Genomic DNA, 18,995 nt, shown 5'->3' with positions numbered 1-18,995 from the left:
AGTTTTCTTGCGTCCACATTTTGGCAAATCCAACACTGAACCAGTTTCACGTAACTTAGCAAGCAGTTTGCTAACTGTAGCATGGGAGATGGGTGGTCTCGTAGGGTGTCTTGCATTGAAATCTGCTGCTATGACCCGGTTACTGCGTTCACCAGATATCAACAAAATTTAACGTGTTAACCTCTTCGACATGTCAATGGCTGTGAACAAAGAGAAACTTGTAAATAACTCATGAAAGAATCAAGTTACGTTGAAATCAAGCACACCATTGTTTTCTTGTGACATTACCAATAAGTTTGATGTGTCACGTGGCCCTCTTCCTATTAAAAAAAACAAAAGTTGTATCCAAGATGGCCGACTTCTAAATGGCCACCATGGTCACCACCCATCTTGAGGAGTTTGCCCCCTCACATATACTAATGTGCCACAAACAGGACTTTAATATCACCAACCATTCCCATTTTATTACAGTGTATCCAAATAAATGGCCCACCCTGTACATTATCTCAACATGTGGGAAAAGGGATAAAAATGCTGTGCAGTTCCACAGAAGTCGAACACCTGGTCAAAGCATATGGTGTTTAAGGTGATTCGATAATGACTTTTAACTAAAAATCTTTTAAATATTTTTGATATTTGCACCATTAGGTGCATAAAAGTATTTCTTTTGTTTTTTCTCTCTTTTTTAACCTGGTGACAGACTGACTAATTCTCCAGTGCGTACTCCTCCATTTGCCCTTTGGCAACTGGAATAGGCTCCAGCTCCTAAATTGGATAAGTGTAGGAAAATGGATGGTTTACTTTCAAGTTAACTTAGGAGATTACCCATTAAAGAAAAAAACAATAGTTGATGTTTTATGTCCAGCTGACTTTATCAGCACCATAACAATGATTTGCAGATTTGCTGCAAATACTTGGATTGACCCTAACATGACTAGCAGACAGAAGATCTATGAATCTTGTGGACTCCTGAGAAAATCCATTTTTCATAGTCCGCTGTCTTCTGTGATTTTTTATTTTATTTTATTTTTTGAGCGGTGTGATTCCTAGGACATGCATCATTTATCTGAAAATATACAGCATACCCAATAATCTGACTTGATGTCGATTCAGCCAAGATGAGCGAGCTTACAAGCAAGTGGGGACAGTCTGTGGGTAATGATTGATGGACACAAACTGCAGTGAGAACAAGGGATGCATAATATTATTTTTCTCTCACACTGTAATTGTAAAGCATTGAATGCAGACAACTGACATTACAAATAGTATGATTGCAACATGTCTTTTCAGTTAATTGAAATTTAAACAGGGTATGTGACAACTGCACGTTGCTTAAATAGTAAAATGAGTGTAATTGTGTATTGTTTAAACTTAGAGAAGACAATGTGAGGTCTCCATATCTAAGAGAGAAATACAGTTTAATATTGACAATAAAAACATAGGCGAGAGGCAAGGCACACCCTGGATGATCACCTTGGACAAATCAACAACAGACTATCATGGAATAACAGGGAAAAAGTCGCAGTAAAAACGCTGGTTAAAAGATAGAACTTTGGAGGCAATAAGTAAATAATTAAAACTCAGGTTTGTTTTCCTGTATTAGAATTTGTACTTTAATGGTTGCATGTTGTGGGAGTGGGGCACATTGAAGAGATTTGCGGTCTTTGTAGATACGGAGCTAACGAGTGTAACACAAAGCATACTGAAAGCTGAAGGACCTGGTAGTCCCAGCGTGGAGCCGCTCCAGATGGATGGTTTCCTGTGAAAATATTTTGTTTTATTTCATACTTTTGGTTGTGGATAAATTTTAGCTCCATGTTGGCATTAGTTGAGCATGTGGGCAGATTATTTAAAAAAATCTTCATAAATTTCTAAAATCGTAATTAACTTTAAACATTGCTTAAGTCTCTCTGATCTTCTAAAACGTCCAACCATGCTGGATACAATGTCACCATCTGTTACAGTGTAACTGTGTAGCCTTGCTGACAGCTTTGTTTTAAGGATGGGTTTTGTGTGGCTCAGCTGTCAACTTAAAAACATAAGCCATCAACACAATGTGGTGAGGAGAGAAACTCCACATTCAAAGAGTCCCTGTGGTTTCTGAAGTGTGTTTCTGAGCAGCGGAGACAGATGTCAGAACTCATGGTCCTGCAAAAACAAGTGCCGAGTGAATGGAACGACACATTAAAACAACAATTTAAAACTTCACCTATTACCATCTTCTACTGATGGCTTCAATTTTGCTTGAGGCATGGCTTGTAAGTAATGCTATGCATTTTATAATAGGCTATTTAATGCCCTTCGTACATCAAGAAAAAACAAACAAAAAAACATGTAGAACACAAGCAGCTGGAATTACCATTGGGACTTTTCAGGTCTGTCATGTGTGGGTGCTTCACATCTTTCCATTTCTCCTTCCGTATCCCCGTATGAGCCGGCTCGAGCCAACCAGCCAATGAATGTACATCATTATTGTGTGAATGTGTGTGTGAATGGGTGAATGACTGAATGTAGTGTGAAGCGCTTTGGGGTCCTTAGGGACTAGAAAAGCGCTATACAAATGCAGGCCATTTACCATATTGATTTACACAGTGCCTGAACATCAGTCCTTCTGCTTCTTTTCCTGTTGTAAATGTGTGTGAGTTCTCAAATGGGAATGTGTGGTATCAATGGATACAGTGACTGGAGGGAAGCCAGTTTGGTTTTGATTTCTAAATGTGAGGTTGGCGCTCTCATCCTGTTTGGACCATATTTATTCCTCAGCCCACACAGGACGTTGCAAATGTCAGAGACAGCATAATGCGGGGTTCCTTTGGGCATGATTTGCCAATAACCAAAAAGAGCACAGCAGTTTGGTGAGGGATATTTGAGATTAGGTTTATCGAGGAAGGATCCATTTACACAGAGGGTCTGTGGAGGACTGTGTGCAGCATTAGATTACAGTAATTTTATTTATACAACCCCTAATGCAAAAAGGAAAGCTGGGACAGAGTATAAAATAAATGAAAAGAGAGTGCAATGAGTTCCAAATATTATACATACTATATTATTTTACTCACAATAAGCTACTTTCAGCTACACCCTTATTAACACAGGATCACTACAGCAGGCATAGGTCTGCATGTTTCATTTGGCAGATTTTTATGCACTTCCTGATGCAACTCCCATGGTATTTGTGTCTCCTTCCAGGCAACTCGTCAGGCAAGTAAGAATGGGGAAGAAAGGTGATTTAAGTGGTCGTTGGTGCCAGACGTCTGGTCTGGGTATTTCAGAAACTACAGTTTCACCGTAAACTCAAGGGTTTGCAGAAAGTGGTCTAAAAAAAGAAAAAACATCCAGTGAGCATCAGTTCTCTGAAAATGTCTTGTTTATGCCAGAGGTCAGAAGAGAAAAGCCAGACTGCTTCGAGGTGATAAGAATGCAACAGTAACTCAAATAGCCCCTCAAGAACAGAAAGCTGAGGTTTAGCGATGCCCAGTCTAAGGAGTGTTGATTTCTACTATAATATTTGGATGGCAGCTGGAAGCAGCTCAATTTATCTCAAACTGATTTCTTGACAATCAGACTGAGTCCAGTCCAGTACTCCACTGGCTTCCACAGCCATGACATCTCAGTCCAATAAAGCATCTTTGGGATGTGCCAGAACGAGGGATTCGCATCATGACTGTGCAGCTGACAAATCCAATCATTTCAATATGGAGCAAAACCTCTGAGGCGTGTCTCCAACACCTTGTTAAATCTATTCCACAAGGATTTAAAGCAGCTCTGAATGGGAATGGTGTACTTGGGATACTTAGGCCATACCTTGTCTTTAAATATTTTGCAGTGCAATGTCATAGCTGAATGACATTCTGATGCCTTGATCTTCTTGCATCTAATCATACAGGATTGCTAGCACATCTCTGTCTATGTCCACACAGAATCAGCAGTCAATGCATGAGTGCACTGGGCCAAGCAGTGTGGAGGGAAAAACTACAGGTGTAAGAAAAGAGCAAAGGTAGAGCTGAGAGCACGGTAAAAGGTGGAAAGCACTAGAAGAAAGTGGGACGAAATGTTAACACACAAGGGACATCAGCAGGACCACTCACTGTATGTCACAGCTACTCTGAGAAAGTTAAAAGACATCAGTGCTCGAGTGAGACAGTGGTGAAGAGTCTGTTTTTTTTCCTGGAACCAAGCAACAAATGACACACAGACTGAAGCTAGAGATGTTTTTATTGTGAATATTCCAGTGGTGAGTGTACGTTTGAGCTGTGGTTGGGCTGAGCAGAGTGAGTGTGGACTGACAGCAGAGTGAGAGAGTGGGAGAGGGTGGATAGCTAGTTCTCGAAGTGACAACCAAACTCTGGCAAATTGGCTGGCTGCTATGAGGTGGCAAGTCTTAACACAAACATCATAACAGAGTAAAAGATCCGAGTGACGTGGCCTAGGATAACTAATACAATGTGTGACTAAACGGGTGGAGAATGACTTTAGAGCTGATGCAGGAGGATGAGCTGATGAGCTACAATCAAGAAGCTTTCTTATTATCTGTCAAAGGTTTTGGATGGAGCTTTTATATGCAATTATGAACTTACCTTACGAGCACCAATGGCAGACTATTTTTAAGGAAACACACATAAAAATGTGAGTGCAGTATCAGCATTTTCATCTAAATCTTAGCAAGGAAGCATTACCAGATTTTTTAAAAATGACATTCATGTTAAATGTGAAAGTGGTCAGATCTGGACCTAAACTGGGCTATAAATTTAAGATTTAAAGTAAGTAAATTCCTGTGACGGACTAGTGACCTGTCCAGGGTGTGCCGCATCTCGAATTGGATAAGCAGAAGAGGAAGGATGGATGGATACTCTGCCATTTGTTCACATCTCTCTACTTAAGCTACATTTGCCGCGCTTCAAAATTCACTCTCCATCACTGTTGTGATGTGACGAGGAGCAGTGCTGCCTTTCAGTTCTAAATGTAATGTTGTTTTTAATGTGGAGGCCTCACTACCCAGCAGGGATAAAAATAATATAGCCTCCAGAAAGAATATGTACACATTAGGTTTCTTATTTCATGATTATCATCCTCTCAGACAATGTGAATTCACTGAAGTACGCACACCACGTTATAATGAATGAAAATGGATAACTTTCTCTTTCTTTTAAGCTCCAAGTTTTCACTGATGTGGGTACAGATTTAATTCATAACATCAGTTTAACAGCAGAACTCCACTGTGGCCTTAGGTTCTGGTTCAGTCTTTGGAAGCACTAGTTGGACATTTGCTGACATTATTTCAGCGTTTTGTTGTCGCAGCTTTTCTGCATATTGGTCTTTTTTTGGCATGGAATATATTAACTCTTCTGTATCCACTTGGCAAATCTCATCAGTTGTGCCTCTCAAAGCCATTTTGAAACCAGCTTTCCACTGCAGCTCCTTTCAGTGCTGTATCTGACTTCATTAGTGTAAAATCTGTTGTAATTGATGCCTGCTCAGTTTTGTGGTGGAGATCTTGCTGCTGCTCTCTCCACCTTTGGCTTACCATGCATGTCCACAGAAGGCCGTGGAGGTCCCAGAAAGGAGCATGTACAGTAATCGGCATATCTCTTTGGCTCTCGGAGGAGGCGGACGTATTGTTCACCCTCTCTCTCCCTTATCTTCCCTGCTGCTGCTTTTATGTCTTTGTCTAGTCTCGTCTAACTCTAACCCTCAAAGAGTTTCTCAGTTTTGTTCTCTAAAACCTAAAGAATTATGGATTTCATCAACTGGTCCCATAATGAAATTGAAACCTTCCTGGGCTTGGGAGAGCCCGAATGTCCTGCGGAGACGTTTACTGTCGGATACTCAATGGTCGGTTGCATCGTGTGTGCATTTTTGTTGACATGTTAATCTAAAGGTAATCTGCTCCTTCATTTCACTGGAACAAAACATGGAGTGCACGCTGAATAGCAAAACGATTTTGAATTTTGAATGAATTTTGAATCTGTGAGACCCCGGCTCCTCTTCATCTCAGTGTGCGCCTCTGATGTGAAATTGTGAATGCTACATCAGTATCACACACCCATGAACATGGGTGGGAGGGCCTATTTATGTCTTGCTCTGTTGCCTGGGTGATAAAACCCCCCTGTGTTATGTACTGCAAGATGTATTTTATCTTAAAGATTTCTTCTTTTTTTTTAATCTTGAGTCATTTTTTCATTCTGTTTTCATAGTTTTCCAAAAGTACGGAGCCCCGCAGGGGACATGGGAGAAAAAAAAAAAATAGGGAGAAAAAAAAAATTAGGGAGAAAAAAAAAAATTAAGACGGACTTTTGCGAGATCTCGCAAAAGTATTGCGAGATCTCGCAAAAGTTTTAGCCGCATTCTTCGGAGGCCGCCAGCTCGAAGCCGACAGGGAGGTCGAGGCACGATGTGCCGGGAAAGCGGTGTTCCTCCCGGCTGTAGTAGGTCTCGACCTCCCGTAAGCTTCGACCTAGTGGGTGTCAGATCTCCAAAAACGTCGGAGCACTTTTGCAAATATGTGATGTCTTGTAAACCGAGCAGGTATCTGATGTTTACACAACTACATTCACGCCTCAAAAAATCTTAAAAGTGTATTTTGTGACCCAGAAAAAGTAATATTACAACTAAGTAGCTGCCGCCATTGTTGGAGTTTTGCGAGATCTCGCAATACTTTTGTGAGATCCCGAGTTTGTTTTGCGAGATCTCGCAAAAGTCCGTCTTAATTTTTTTTTTCTTCCTAATTTTTTTTTTCTCCCTAATTTTTTTTTCTCCCATGTCCCCTGCGGGGCTCCGTACAAAAGTGATTAGAGCAAATTAACTGAAATACATTTCCTAAGAACAATCTTCGATGGATGTTAAAATGTGTTTCCTGTGTTTTCTTTGAAATTCCTCAGAGGAAAGGATAAATCCCAACACTAGATCAGTTTAAAGAGTTTTACGATGCGCAGAGGAGGTCTCATTGATTCAAACGTAAAGCGTCAAACGTCATAATCTACCATCAGTTCATAAAGCAGAACTCAAGGATAAACTGTGCATAAGCTCCATTTTTTCATCTAATCAGCAGCTGGAAAAGTCAGATCGATATTTAAACTGCCACCAGCTGGTTTTCTGTGAGTATTCAATGGGATCACTTTGAGGTTATTCAGATGTTTCTGAAGGGACTCTGTGAGGCCATCACCATGTCCTTAATTTATGTTGTTTTCTTGCTTGTTTAACGTTTTAATAGGAATGTGGTAGACAATGCTCCACATTAGTATTTGTGCTGTGTTTCCTATGGAAGTAGCTTTAATCCATTAAAATTAATGTAGAAATCAATTGCACATGTTGTTTTTGACAGTCATTGTGTGCATGTTTGAGTTTGGCAATAGACTTTTTTTAGGTCTCTGTGAGTGTGTATATATATGTATTTTTTGAGCATAGGCAGAGACAGGCTGCCTAGATAAAAGAGATGCTCCCTGTTACATGTGTTTTCATCTCTGCAGGTCAATCATCCCTCCTCAGCTGGTTATTTGGCAACCCCAGGCCTTCACTGGTTCTGATGAAAAGGCGACAAAATGTAAGAAACAGCAGGCTTGGAAAGCAGTCAACACACAGTAACTACTCCCTAAGAGAAGGATACATTCCATCTGCAACTGCAAGAACATCTGATTGACTTTTAAAGCAGCTTATGGAGACATGTTAGCCCTTCTCAATAGAGGCACAAAAGTTAAAGTGTGTTGTTTATATCCATTTTTCTAGAAACAGGTTGTTCAGGTGTCAGGTGGACACCATGATCTCCTCAACTAGCATGTCCCAGGTTTTTAACAGTTTCCATCAAGTTTTGCCATCAGGGAGGCATCTTTCTGTATCACAATGTATTCTGCAGCATGACAGCAATTCCACATTTACAGCTAGCTCTGCTAGTATCTGATGTAGAGATAGACACAGCACCACAGTGAAGTGACTGAGGGGCAGTAACAAAAGAAGGGTTTGGGGAGATTTGCATATAAAAGAAGAACTTGTCAGTTAAAGGATGAAGCAAAAGCTTATCCAAAGGTTTTAACTCTAATGTGAGCCATATTTTGCAAAATTAGCATCAAACTGTATTTAATAACACCCAAAACGAACAACTGAGATTCCTTTTTGTAATTCTAATATGTAATTGCTGGCCATTAAAAAGGAGGAAGTTTTAAGGAACTTCTGCACAGTATATCCGTCTTTTATATACAGTCTATGAGTCTGACTACAACTCCAAATCCCAAAAACTTAAAGCAGAATGAAATTATTTGCAAATCACCTAAACCCACATTTTATTCTGTAACACACAGAAAATATATCAGATGTTTAAAATAAGAAAAGGTGGGAGTGTGGAAGTGGATCACAAAAGCAGACGAAAATACAGCAGGTCGACTTAAAACCTACAGTGTGCCTTTAATTGGCATAGATATACAGAACAGTCCAAGGAAAAGTCCAAAAGGGTAACTAAATCCAGGAGTCCATGGAAAACCAAACTAACCAGGAAACAGGAAGGGATAGCAACAAAATGACAAGGTGCAAAGAACTGACTGGGCAGTAAATATAGTAAATACAGTACACTGAGAGATGATGGGAATAGGACACAGCTGCAGGAAACACACGGGTTCAAAAAAAGACAACAGTAAAACAAGAGGAAGTAAATGTCTTGACGCATGCTCGGCCATCCCATTTGATTATTTACAATGTTGCATTTTGCATTGCACTATTTTCTGAGAGGGTTAATCACATGCCCTCTACTGAAAAATGAATACATATTAATAATATATTTATTTCACAGAAGTGGTGAAGCCATGTTCAGAGTGCTAAACTCTGAACATGGGCATACAGACAAATCATAGAAGTTATGAACAATTGTAACAAAACACGACTGTTAAATTTATAGAAATAAGCCATGGGGTGTTATGACAATTTTAGGGAAAAGAAACACATAAAGAGCATAAAGATAAAAGAAATAAAAGAAATAAATTTTATTTGTTGGCGCCTTTCAAAGCATTCAAGGTTGCCTTACACCACAAAATTAATAACAAGAACAGCACCAAAGAGATTTAAAATCCAGGATTATTATGAATGTACTACATTAATGAAAACAGACTGATTCTTCAATTTGAACTGTGTTAAAGAGTCTAGCAGATGGGGGTGAAATGGTAATGAGATCCAAATACATGGTGCAGGACAGCAAAAGGCTCTGCCACCCATGGTGTTAAAGCTGAAGTCAGGACCAGACTTACCCTATATTATTTACAAAAATCATATTATTATTTGTGTTTCTGCTCATGCCATGTAGCTCTCTCCATAAATCCATAAATCACAGTAAAAAGAATAGAATTAGGTTTAAAAAAAATATTTACAACCACAAACAGAAAGCAAGGCTTTATAAAACCAACTGTTGTCCATCATTACAGTGTCTCATAGTTTGATGGAGACATATGCAAATAATCTTAATGTACATACAGCAGGGAATGGGACTGGATTAACTCATCTTCTACAGTTAAATAACATTGAAGTTAGTGTTTCATTATTGTATTTCAGTCAGTATCTTTCATGTTTTTACTACATAAAAAAAATACAACAGAGGGCAAAGCTACTTCACGCTCCCTCGTGCAGGTCCATGTTGACACAAGTATGCTGTGGAGGCCACACACATTAGCTATATTTAAATAGGTTATTACCATCATGATATCATCATAGTACCACAATACCTGCATTGTGTCCTTGGTCAGCTTGGGTTTTTTTGTTTTGTTTGTTTGGCTGTTAACTGAGCTGTGTCCTTAAGGGGCATGGCAAACCCTCATAGCTGCTAATTAGAAACACGTTTTTGAAAGCTTAGTCATTTATTATATTATATTAGTCATTTATTTATCCAGGTAAAAATCTCATTGAGATTAAAAATCTAATTTCCAAGACAGACCTGGCATCATGGCAACAAAAGTCAAAAATACACATGGTGCATAAGTACATAACATTCAAAACAACTACAATATCCCGATCAAACATGTGAAAAATATACAATAACAGATCAATTAAAACCAACATTAAAAACTGAGTAAAAGAGCTTTTCTCTCGTTTAAGATTAAGATTTAAGACTTAAGCTCCCCCAAGGTAACCAGTTCTAATAATTTCAGTTCCTTCTGCAGATTATTCCAGGAAACAGGAGCAGTGCGGGGTAACCTGCATGTGGCCAATAAAGCCTTGATTCATTCATTCATTCAGTTTATTCAAAAGGTTTTTTTTCCTAATTCTGTTCTGATTTTTGGGACAATCAATTGTATGATATTGTGAGATTAAAGGCAGTACTGCTTGTGGTTTTTACACATATAAACACATAAAGTCATTTATGTGACAATCCCATTAACAAACTCAAAGGAGAGATCCTGTGATCCTGTCAAGTTGGCTGGAATAAGGCCTAGCAGACAGCTTGTAACCCAATCAGCACCTGTCTGTCATTTAGTGATCACACTGCTGATAATGGTGCACTTTAAATCTACAGGCTTACTTATTCACCACAGCGTAGTTGTTCTGAAAGCTAAGAGACAAAAACTGCTGCTATTTTTCCTGCACAGTTGCCATGGGTGGGGTTTGACCTCAAGTCCTCAGGAAGCCTAGAAAGCAAAATCTTTGCTCCATTTTTCATCCTTTTAAATCGCTGTTTACTGCCAGGCCATCTGTTACAGGAGTGCTTACCTTTTTTGTAGCTAAACATCATGTAAATATGATCTCTGTCATGTTGAGATGCCAATCTAACACGAGGGATAAGAATCAGCCCAGGACTTGTCGATACTGGGATGACTGCTGCCATTACAGGTAAGCAGCCAAAAAGCAGAAAAACTGGAAATTAAAAATTTTTAAATAATAAAAAAGAAACTTTTTCCCATCTTTTCTTTAAAGTTAAATATTGTTTGCCTTTCTGTTCAGTTGTCTTTTTTAAAATATTGTGTTTTCTCTTTTATTGTTGCTTTTTGCACCTCAGAGCCAAACCGAATCATTTTTCCTGCACCTGCAGTTGCAGGTTTTGTTTTTACATGAGAGGAGTCGCATTCCAGCTGCAACTCTTTCATCAGGATAGTTTCTGAGTGGATTTGGTTTGGACTACATGGATGTACAGTGTCACACATCTGAGAGTGCTGATGATGCTGCTGGTCTTTCAGATTTCAAATGAAAGCCAGGCTGATGTTTCTTTCATCTTGTCGTATCTCCTACTCCTGTTTCAGTTGAACTTGGATGGCACATCTAGACTCATGCCTGCTGCTAAACGCTGTATTGCTGCTTTACTCTTAAGATTTAGAGAAACACATAAAGAGTATAAAGAAATATATATGAAAAGTGATTTTTAAACTGGTCACTAATAGGATAACTTGTTTTAAGTTTTTAAAAGACCACAGATTCAGCGTGCTTGGTGGAATGAGTAAGGGTGTTCCAAAATTTAGGTGCTGCAACCTTAAAGTAAGAGCAGTTAAAGGCCTTGATCAGAATGGAGAGGGTGACTGCTAGAATGTGGTCTTTGCAGTTTTAATCTAGAAGCAAGGATTTTGTATGTAATTAATTTTTTTTAAAGTCACATTTGAAAAGTGAGTTACTCTTAATGTTTCAAATACTTGCTAAAAATAGTCGGGGCCCATCTCTGCTCCTGACTGGAGGAGGTAGTGACGAGCAATAAAAATACAGGACTTCTTCGAGACCCTGTAACTGGAATGAATACAGAACGTGTTACTTGTAACGCGTTACTGTAATCTGATTACTTTTTCCAGGTAACGAGTAAAGTAAGGGATTACTATTGCAAAAACGGTAATTAGATTACCGTTACTTTCCCGTAGGAACGCTGCGTTACTGCATTACTAAAACCGTGATTTTTTTGCGAGAATGTCTCATGACAGTGACGTAAGCAAGTGCGACGTTAGTGACAACAGCTGTGTGCAGATCAACAATGGATCATATATCGAGTGCGGGAGAGAGTATGAGCGTGCAGCGTTTAAAGTGTGGAAGTACTGACCTTACTTTGAGTTTGATTCCATAAAAAGTGACAAAAACATTAGTGTCCATTGTGCGTGGGAAGAAAACTTCTTTTTAAAGCAAAAAACCCCCTAAACTTCCAAGCAAGCACCGGGAGTGCATTACCACGTAATGGGATACTCACAGAGAAACTCGCGGATTCTTCCACTGAGCGCTGCGGCACACCTGCACCAGGGTAAACCTCCGCCTAACCCACTCCTGCTTTACAGGTGAAAATAGAGCAACAGGACCGCTAGTCTTTGATGTTATTTATTTTCTGCTGTGTTTTACTTGCATCTATTTGAAAGACTGAGTGTAAACACAAAAAAATATTTTATTTTATGTGCTGGAATGTGCAGAAAATAAGTTTAAATGTTAAACAAATTTCTTCCAGTCAGAGAATGTTGCATATAATAAAAATTTTCCTTGATGCATAAAGTTAAAAGGTTAAAACTAATAAAACAAGTTTTAAAAAGAGACTTTTTCATTTGATTACATTTTGTATGATGGATTATGCAGAAAAAGTAGAATTGGGCTGAAAGATCTATCGCTTTATCACCTATTCAGGTTGTAAATCGTGTTTTTAAAAAGTAACTAAGTAACTAAGTAATTAGTTACTTTTGAAAATAAGTAATCAGTAAAGTAACGGGATTACTTTTTTGGGGAAGTAATTGGTAATTAGTTACTGATTACTTTTTTCAAGTAACTTGACCAACACTGGTCAGGAGTGGGTCATTTGAGCACCTGCTGCCTGGCGGCATCAATCCATGGAGCTTTTGTGTTGTTTACACCAAATTACCCTACCTTGCATATGTAGCAGCACAAATCAAGAGCCATCAGGCAAAGTTTTACCTGTCTTCAATTTTGTCCAATTTTGATGAGCCAGCTGGAATATCAGTTTCCAGTTCTTAGCTGACAAAATTGGTATCTAGTGTGGTCTTCTGCTGCCGTACTGCATCTGCTTCATGTTTTCTATTCAGAAATGCTCTTCTGCATATCTTGCTTGTAGTAAGTGGTTATTTGAGTGACTCTCCATTCGCTTATGACTTATGATACCAGTCAGATATTTTTGCCCTGTCCCTCAGTGGATATGGTGTTTTTCAGACCATTATCTGTAAATTCTAGAGATAGTTGTGCAGGAAAACAGTTTCAGAGCAACTTGTCACAACACCAACTTGTTACAACACCAACAGTCGCGCCACTTTCAGTCACTTCTGAATTCTGATGCTCAGTTTGAGCTTCAGCAGGTTTTCTTTGTCTACAAGCCCAGAATGCAATGAGTTGATTCCATGAGACTGGCTGATTAGCATTAACGAGCAGCTGTACAAATGTAATTTTAACCTTTGCAGATAGACTGCTTTGAATTTTTTTTAAAACAATCTTGAGGGTCCTGCGCAGTATCTTAGCTGTTCCTAGAACTGCGCTCTTCTAGACAGAGATCTCCGATGTTGTTCCTGGGATCTGCTGGAGCCACTCGCCTAGCTTGGGAGTCACTGCACCTAGTACTCCGATTACCACTGGGACCACTGTTACCTTCACCCTCCACATCTTCTCAAGCTCTTCTCTGGGCCCTTGGTATTTCTCGAGCTTCTCGTGTTCCTTCTTCCTGATGTTGCTGTCATTTGGAACCGCTACATCTATCACTACGACCATTTTCTTCTGTTTGTCTACCACCACCATGTCCGGTTGTTTAGCCACCACCATTTTGTCCGTCTGTATTTGGAGGTCCCACAGGATCTTAGCTCAGTCATTCTCGAAAACCCTAGGCAGTCTCCCGTCTCCCTCGGGACTTCCAAGCCATACTCGACACAGATGTTTCTGTTTACTACGCCGGCCACTTGGTTATGGTGTTTCATGTAAGGAAGTCAGATTTTCTGTGTTATGCATTTTGGTTTGTAAGTTCAGGGCATTTTCTTCTCCACAGGACATTTTTCAGTTTTTGAAACCTGCATTGTGTTTATCTACGTATATTTTCTTTCCTGTCTTTCAGTGGAATAGTAACAAACTAGCAGCAGAAATATTGCACGTAAAAACAAAAAGCTGCTTACTAAGACACAGTGTGGACATACAAGCACTGTTCAAAGTCCAAAATTCTACAAATGACCTTTTCATTCCCATCCTCAGTCTTACATGAGAACTACATAATTAACCACGACACATTGCTGCATTAGTTAGGCAGGTATAGGGTGAGGAGCAGTGAGCTATGAAAGTTGCATTTACATGTACACAGACGAACCAACGTTTTTAATTTCTGTTGGAAGAACTAGGCCAGTGAATATCTAAATCTAAATCATTTTTATCCACACATCAAGCCAAAGCGGGTTGTGCAAGTGCTTCAGGCTGTTACTGCTGCAAAGCTAAGGACAGCTAATTTCAGAATTAACACTAGATTTTATTATCTAAGTATGACATGCCTTCTTCCTGACCCGGACCTCTGACACTGCCAGCATGTTAAAATAAATAGAAACCACTTTTATTCTTTGCGGCTACATTGCCTTAGTGTTTAACATTCTCTATGTCTGTTCACAGCACTCCTCCACTTTGTAATTTTAGTGAAAGCACTGGAGCGGCACATTGTCATCTTCATTGACTTGGCACTCTGCCCTTTCTTGCCTCTGTGAGGCAAAATCAAGTCAACAATACAATCATCCACAGACCGTCAATGTGTTCACTTTGTGTGATCAAATGCAAGTGCCCTATTAACCCTGAATTACCAAATGTGTAGCATCAACGTCCACATTCACAGTGACAGTGTGCTCATGTTAAAATAGGTTCTTCTTAATGCGACCAAACTCCAGACTAGAACTGTTCAGTGTAGAAGGCTATGAAATAAAAACAGCATTACTGCCGAGAAGCAACCTATTTCAGGAAAAACTGAGTCATCTAATAGTTCTTATCATTTTCCTTGTATGAGCAGAGTGGGAAATGGGTCCAGGAGCCTTTACTGAATGAAACAAGCTAAAAAGATGAATAATTTTAATTTGTGAGGTAACGCTACATGTTCACATGAATACTGGAGTGTGTGCTCTTATGCTTACGTGTATGAGGTTATGATAAATGCTATTATCATAAATCACGATAGAGTGCTCCCCTATGGATGAAGTAGATTTTATAGCACACTTGGGCTTTACCTTTGTTATGATTAAAACTACAACTAGGTATAAAGCCTGTCGTCCACCGGGAGAATTATAAAAGACAGACATCACCCCGCAATACCCCAGTGTGGTAGCACTGGCAGTCACCTCTATTTTTATAGAGAGATTTAGTCTGAATACTAGAAAATACTAGAAAATCATTTGTTTCTGCTCAGGTTGTATAAACAGTAGTGCCACAGGATAGATGTTTTTTGTTGTTTTTAATCACAATTGTATACACACACATAACTCTGAGAACTTCAGAACTGTAGAGTACACCATGATTCAGACAAATCCCATCGTGGAGTTACACTGTGCCTTGTAGATACAGTAGATGTGTAGTCTCCATTGCAACAACCAAAAGCATCATTCCCGCTCACTTTTACTGCTTCGTTTGGAGCTACACACAAAAGTATTTGCTAGCAGCCTTCTTTCTATCCAGCTGTTGCAATCCAGCCATGAGAAAAGAGCAGGTGGAAATTGGTAACATGTTGTTAATAACTTCATATTTGAAAGCTGTTAGCAGCCTGAGAGGATTCACAGATGTTACTCAGAAATATACTGTAACCCAGTGTCTGTGATCATGAGTAAAGGCGTGCCTGTTACGCCTCATATGGAGTTCCACAGGGTTCAGTGCTAGGACCAATTCTGTTTACATTATACATGCAGCATCATTAGAAGACATAGCATACATTTTCACTGCTATGCAGATGACACCCAGCTCTATCTGTCCATGAAGCCAGATAACACACACCAATTAGTTAAAGTGCAGGAATGTCTTAAAGACATAAAGACCTGGATGGCCGCTAACTTTCTGCTTCTTAATTCAGATAAAACTGAGGTTATTGTACTCGGCCCTGAAAAGCTTAGAAATATGGTATCTAACCAGATTCTTACTCTGGATGGCATTACCTTGGCCTCCAGTAACGCTGTGAGGAACCTTGGAGTCATTTTTGATCAGGACATGTCCTTCAACGCACATATTAAACAAATATGTAGGACTGCTTTCTTCCATTTGCGCAACATCTCTAAAGTTAGAAATATCCTGTCCCAGAGTGACGCTGAAAAACTAGTTCATGCATTTATTACTTCCAGGCTGGACTACTGTAATTCATTATTATCAGGATGTCCAAAAAACTCACTGAAAAGCCTTCAGCTAATCCAAAATGCTGCAGCAAGAGCCCTGACAGGGACTAGAAAGAGAGAGCATATTTCTCCTGTTTTGGCTTCCCTTCATTGGCTTCCTGTTAAATCCAGAATTGAATTCAAAATCCTGCTCCTCACATACAAGGTCTTAAATAATCAGGCTCCATCTTATCTTAATGACCTTGTAGTACCATATCACCCTATTAGAGCACTTCGCTCTCGCTCTGCAGGCCTACTTGTTGTTCCTAGAGTATTTAAAAGTAGAATGGGAGGCAGAGCCTTCAGTTTTCAGGCCCCTCTTCTGTGGAACCAGCTTCCAGTCTGGATTCGGGAGACAGACACTATCTGTACTTTTAAGATTAGGCTTAAAACTTTCCTTTTTGCTAAAGGTGACCCTGAATCCTCCCTTAGTTATGCTGCAATAGACATAGGCTGCCGGGGATTCCCATGATGCATTGAGTTTTTCCTTTCCAGTCACCTTTCTCACTCACTATGTGTTAATAGACCTCTCTGCATTGAATCATATCTGTTATTAATCTCTGTCTCTCTTCCACAGCATGTCTTTATCCTGTTTTCCTTCTCTCACCCCAATCAGTCGCAGCAGGTGGCCCCGCCCCTCCCTGAGCCCGGTTCTGCTGGAGGTTTCTTGCCGGAGGAAGTTTTTCCTTCCCACTGTCGCCAGAGTGCTTGCTCATATGATTGTTGGGTTTTTCTCCGTATCTACTGTACAATATAAAGCGCCTTGAGGCGACTTTTGTTGTGATTTGGTGCTATATAAATAAAATTGAATTTAATTGAAATGTCTTTGTCTGTTTTATAAGATGGTAGTTCTCCAAGTAGGTAGCAACAATGCACTGTGAGGGTTACTCAGGAAAAGTCATTTAAATCAAATCAAATCAAATCACTTTTATTGTCACATCACATGTGCAGGTACATTGGTACAGCACATGTGAGTGAAATTCTTGTGTGCGAGCTTCACAAGCAACAGAGTTGTGCAAAATACAATAATGTAAACAAGCAAAATACAAGAATGGCTAAATCTGAAACTAATAAATATATGTACAATATATAATAGTATATGCATTTGTTGCCTCCCTAAGATGATGACCAGAGGGGCAACTGGTTTCCTGTTCAACAACGTGTGGCGCTGTGATAAAGAATAGAAAAAGGGACACACGTTGAGCTGATGTCAGTTTCACAACAGGAAGGTTTATTCTTCACAACAGCTTAGAACAGCTTCAAGTATCACCATACTAACTGCAAAGAAATGGCCTTATGTTTCAGTCCAGTTTACCATACATGGCCACAGTTCCCTGAGCTAGAGACTGTATAAATCTCTCAATACAACTTTGACAAAACATAAACGAAATATTGCTTAAATCCATTGATTTGTTTTACAAAGATAAACAAAACACAATAGTGTACTCTGTACTTCATTTTTAACTACATTTACAAACATAAAATTAACTCATTTTAATTCTTGTTCAGCACTAAATTATTTATGTGAAATGTATTTCCACTGTACTGACAATGTAACTTCTGTTTTTTTAAATATAGCTATTTTACTCTTGACAAGAAAATAATGTCTTTGACATAAAACAAACATATTCACTGTTCTTATACAACCTACAACTATATAGAGTGCAATGCTCCTTTAACAGCGTTCACTACTACTGTGCAGTCAGCATTGATCAAACAGTTTCCTTATAACACTTTATAAATGTCTTTGTATTAAACCACAAACTTGTTCTTGTAACCACAAGATCAACCAGAAGAATAAAACATAGTATGAAGCCCATTTATCCGAGTGCATAATACATTAAGAGTTCACAGTCCAGAAGTCTCTCACAGGTCAGATTAGCTTCCCCACACACACTCAGTATTCCACATTAGCCAAGTCCGCTAGCATTAGCATCATTTAGCCTGCAGCCATAACCCACAATTCAGACACAACTCAGAATGAATCTATTTCTTTAGCGAGTTGCGCTCATTACCCACATAAACAACATCGTCCGTTTGTAAGGTCTGCAGTATACATTCATTTAAATGCATTTACTAACCTGTGATAAAGAATAGAAAAAGGGACACACGTTGAGCTGATGTCAGTTTCACAACAGGAAGGTTTATTCTTCCTCTGTGCCCCAAAACGCTACTCGATACCACTGCGCGTAATGCGCCCTCTAGCGGCTGGATGTAGGATAGCATTTTAAATGACAGGTACAAAGATAGAATCACAACAAAACACAACAACAACTGGGCTGTTTTCCCCAGTTTAATTCTGATACTATTTTTTACTAGAAAGCTATTTTCAACTTTCTACGCGTGTGTGTGTGTGTGTGTGTGTGTGTGTGTGTGTGTGTGTGTGTGTGTACACATATTTTACAAATTAAATAGAGTAAACAATAAATAAAATATATAAAAATATACAGAGTTGAGACATGTGCAAAACAGTGGCATTACTGTACAGTATGGAGTGCATAATGTTAAAGTTCCAGTAGTGAAGCTGATGTGTCTATGACGTGTTCAGCAGTCTGATGGCCTGGTGGAAGAAGCTGTCTCTTATTACATGTTACTCATTACTTTTCTTAAAAGTAATGCAGTATGTTTCTTAATTACTTGCCATGACATCATCATTACTTCATGAAATGACCTGAAATGTATTGTTTCATAATTACTAGGTAATAATGTAAACCTATACACACCAACACAAATTTATATTTTAATCAGGAT

At 39.1% G+C, this 18,995-nt stretch overlaps 1 long non-coding RNA gene across 1 annotated transcript in view; it reads right to left on the bottom strand.

Annotated features, from left to right (window-relative positions):
• The window catches only part of LOC143421444 (uncharacterized), a 45,540-nt gene extending 26,632 nt beyond the window's left edge, over window positions 1-18,908 (bottom strand). Inside the window, exon 1 of the long non-coding RNA XR_013101093.1 lies at window positions 18,326-18,908. This is a non-coding gene — a long non-coding RNA (uncharacterized LOC143421444). The remainder of the gene's footprint in view (window positions 1-18,325) is intronic.
• Between the last annotated feature and the right edge of the window lie 87 nt (window positions 18,909-18,995).

The sequence above is a fragment of the Maylandia zebra genome, linkage group LG12 (assembly GCF_041146795.1).
Source record: "Maylandia zebra isolate NMK-2024a linkage group LG12, Mzebra_GT3a, whole genome shotgun sequence".
NCBI lineage: Eukaryota > Metazoa > Chordata > Actinopteri > Cichliformes > Cichlidae > Maylandia > Maylandia zebra.
Note: the sequence above shows the minus strand (reverse complement) of the source record. Positions and strands in the feature narration are given on the sequence as shown.